This window comes from Neovison vison, chromosome 11 (genome assembly GCF_020171115.1).
Source record: "Neovison vison isolate M4711 chromosome 11, ASM_NN_V1, whole genome shotgun sequence".
Classification (NCBI taxonomy): Eukaryota; Metazoa; Chordata; class Mammalia; order Carnivora; family Mustelidae; genus Neogale; species Neogale vison.
Window position 1 is genome coordinate 216,297,198 of NC_058101.1, and position 3,860 is coordinate 216,301,057.

The 3,860-nt window shown below is 53.3% G+C and overlaps 1 long non-coding RNA gene across 1 annotated transcript; it reads right to left on the reverse strand.

The window, feature by feature from the left end:
* Positions 1–314: 314 nt before the first annotated feature.
* Positions 315–3,479, reverse strand: LOC122889217. The gene is made up of 3 exons (XR_006380850.1): positions 3,394–3,479; positions 2,362–2,489; positions 315–346 (listed from the first exon to the last, which is right to left on the reverse strand). It is a non-coding gene; the product is annotated as an uncharacterized LOC122889217 (long non-coding RNA).
* Positions 3,480–3,860: the final 381 nt, after the last annotated feature.

A 3,860-nucleotide genomic window follows, 5' to 3' on the forward strand; every position in this document is an offset into this window, starting at 1 on the left:
GGAGGAGGGAACAAACAACTAACTTGTATCGGCCTGCCCAACAAACGACCTCCAAGAATCATAAATCCCAGATTCAGTAAGGCCTTTCCCAATGTACCCACAGAGACTAACTATCTCTCCCATGGACTCATTTATTCCATGGGTGCACCTCCCACCACTGAAGACCGTTTTGTCTCACCTTTTCAACATCCGTTTGGTTCCCTGAAAGCAGGCATTTTCTATCCACTTCACCAATGACTTGAAAGAGCGATGACTGATAGAACTCTACAACTGAGGAGGCAAAAGCTTTCTCTGTTTATGGGCTGTAGAAAAGCTCCACACACCAGGCTTGATCCTTACACTACAGCTGAAAGAAGACACCTGTGTTCAAGGATGCAGGTAATTAAAAGGCACCAAGGAGCTATCCTATTTCTAGGATGTCTAAGGGTCTACACGCAGAGTGGAGCTCTAAAATAGTGTGAGGATGAAACAGCAGCACTGGTAATCTCACAAACACACACACAAACCCGGATGACTCTCCGTAAGGCAGGCCCAGGAGTGCATCCAACTGGATGACTCCACGTACACCAAATTCACGAACATGCACAACAGCTCCCCAGCAACGGAAGTCAAGAACCATGGCAGAAGTGACACTCACGGGGTTATCACAGACTCTGGGGTCCTGGGTGTAAAGTCACATGGTGTGTTCCCCTTGTGAAGGTTCCTCAAGCTTTTGGCTTATGATCTCTGCACTTCTATGTACATATGCTGCGGTTCAAAAAGTTTACTTAAAGGGGTGCCTGGGTGGCTCTGTGGGTTAAGCATCCAACTCCTGACTCTGGCTCAGGTCATGATCTCAGGGTCCTGGGATGGAGCCCTCAGTCTGGCTCCTGGCTCAGTGCAGAGTGTACCTGACATTCTCTCTCTGTCCCTCTGCCCTCCCCTGCCCCCACAGAGACTCTCTCAGGGAAACAAGTATCTTTAAGAGAATAAATAAGCCTTAAAAACAAACAAACAAACAAACACAAAACTCCCTTCCCTTAAAAAGAAGAAGGGAACTTCCCCATGGGGAGGAAGACAACACAACCAAAAAGGCCCAGGTGAAAGAGCCAAAGAGAAACTGAGAGCCAAAATAATACAGCATGTTTCAGTTCAGACTGCAAAGAAGACATCCAGGGATCCACTATTACCTGAAGTTCTAACGAATTGAGTTAGTGCTGACCACTTCCTCACCCAGCTGCCGTTTACCAAAATAGTTTTGTTTTTGTTTTTGGTTTTGATTTTGTTTTTGTGGTGGGGGGGCATAAAGAGAGAGAGAAAGCACACAAACAGGCAGAGAAGCCGGCAGAGGTGGAGAGAGAGGCAGGCTCCCCACTGGACCCCAGGACCCCAGGACCCCAGGATCATGACCTGAGCGAAAGCAGTGGCTTAACCCACTGAGTCACCCAAGCGTCCCTACCAAAATTGTTTTTATTCATCTTGGAATTTCTTCAGTATCGACTGAAGCACAGGATGAAACTACGTCAGTCAAACCTCCCATCCCAGCAACTAACAGCATACACTGACAGGTTAGCTGGCCTGGCCTCAGAAAATAGCAGGCAACTAAGGAAAAGCAGACTATCCTCTACACAAAGGTCTCAACTTTACATTATCCCCAAACCAATGAGCTAAACAGCAAAGCCTACAGTAATAACCTACAGAAGTAACTACCCCTTGCTACAAAACAAAGGAGATTGTATGCTGCCCCAAAAGACTAATATGTATCTTAACACTGTCTAGAAAGACACCCATCACCACTGCAGAAGATCATCAGAAAACAAACAAACACAAACTGACAATTGAGCTTTGCAAAAAATTACACTTTCTTTATCCAACCCCAACGTTTATCTTCAAACACAAGAAAGGAACAGACATTTGCCACTCACGACAGGAAAAGCACAACAACCAGCATAACTGTACCTCCACCACCAAATCGCTCAGGAGAAGAAAACGTAATTCAGGACAGGCAAATTAAAATCATTCTACACATGGTCAAAAGAAAACGTGTAAACTCCTCCAATACACAGAAAAATCCCTGCTTCCTCTCTTTTTGAGCCCATCCATACCAATAACCCAATGGATACAAGTGGCAAACCAATCCAGGCCATTAGAAATGAGACAAAAACTTGGACAAATGTCCTCCCACAAGTCATGCGGTGAAAAGGACCCCTTTGCACCCAACACGAAATACACACAACCAAAACCACACATCAACCACCTGAAAATACAAAAAAGCCATCCTCAACAAGTTGGAAAGAGGACCTCAAGGAGAGCCCTCCACACTCTCCCACACCTTAAGCAACACAAGTCCTCCCACCAAAGCTATCCCAGATCTTCTAATACCTGGTGGAGGTGCCTTCCCTCACAAGGCAGAGGCTGCCTATGAAGGCTTCAGCGCAGCTTCTGAAGGTGCAGATGCTCAAACCCCAAAAGCCTTTCTCTACAGCAGGTTCTCTGGTCATTCTGGCCTTCTGAGGAGTGAGAAGTGGGGGAAAGGGGAGGGAAGAGACAGGAATCCAGTTAAAAAGGAGAAGAAACAGCAAAACACAGGCACTGGTGAGCCCTTGCAACTTCCCAGGCATCCAGTGCTGCAAACTTGGCTCTGAGACCAAACACCCACCCTTTCCAGGGACCCAAACAGGGACCAGGGAGTGCACGGGGTGCCCCCAAGGGCACCCCACAACCTCAGGGCCCAGACCCTGCTACCTCTAACAGGCAGCAGAGATGGCAATGGCCCAAGAGAGGACGCGGTGGGCGCGGGGAGCGGGTGGACTTGAGGACTGCAGTGTGGGGCTGTCGGGCGGCGGGGGGGGGTGCAGCAGAGGAGATGCTGGCTGGATCAGACGGGGCACGCAGAGGCAGCCAGAGGCCAGTGGCGGAGAGTGGGCCGGCTCCTTCCCTCTCCCGTCCCAAGCTGGCTCCCTCCCTCCCTCCTCACCAGGGTAAATCGCCCTTTCCCTGGGAGGAATGGCCATGGCGGTGGCAGCGGCGGACGGCCGCTGAGGAGCAGGCGCCAGGGCTGCTGCACCAGAGCAGCCAGGCCTGAGCAGGAGCGACCTGGCCCACTGCCGCCGCAGCCTCCCCCATCCCCGAGAATCTCCATTTTAGCATCGCGGGCCTCCCTCGGCCCTGGGGAGCCACGGAGACTTGTCGTCGCCAGGCCCTTCTTGCCACCAACCCTCCCTCCCCTTCCACCCTCTCAGCTCAGAGCAGGTACCTGGTCGGGCTCTCCTTATCGCGCAAGGACAAGGGTTGGCTGTACCCCCGCCCGCCCACCCCGAAGCCCAAAGTGGCGCCACTGGAAGGAGAAATGCCATCCAGGAATTCCTCCCAAATCTGCCCCCCTCCCTTCTCCTCGCCAGTCCTCAGCCCTACCTCTGCCCTTCCTCAGTTGCTGGGCCTCCCTGGAGCTGCCGCTGCCGCCTCTTCCGCAGCCCCCTCCGGCATCTGCGTTGCTGCCATCTGTGCCGGATCCGCCGCTTGAGTCGCCAACACCGCTTGTGCAGCCAACGCAGTCTGCGCCAATGCCGCTGTCTGCACCACCGCTGCTACCGCCGCGGACGCCGCTGCTGCCGCTCCTGGAGCCGTGGACGCCCAAGCGGTTGCCGCTTGTGCAGTCCAACTCTGCGCCAATGTCGCTTCCACCGACCCCACCGTCGTCTGTGCTGCCGCCGCTTCCGCAACCGACAATGCCGCCACCACCAAAGCGACCGACGCCTGCACCGCCACCACTTTCTGCCCAGAGTCCGACTGAACCGCCGACGCCATTGTCTGCGCCACCGCCGCTTCCGCCGGCGCCGCCGCCGACAAGGCCGCCGCCACCAAAGCTACCGCCATTTGCA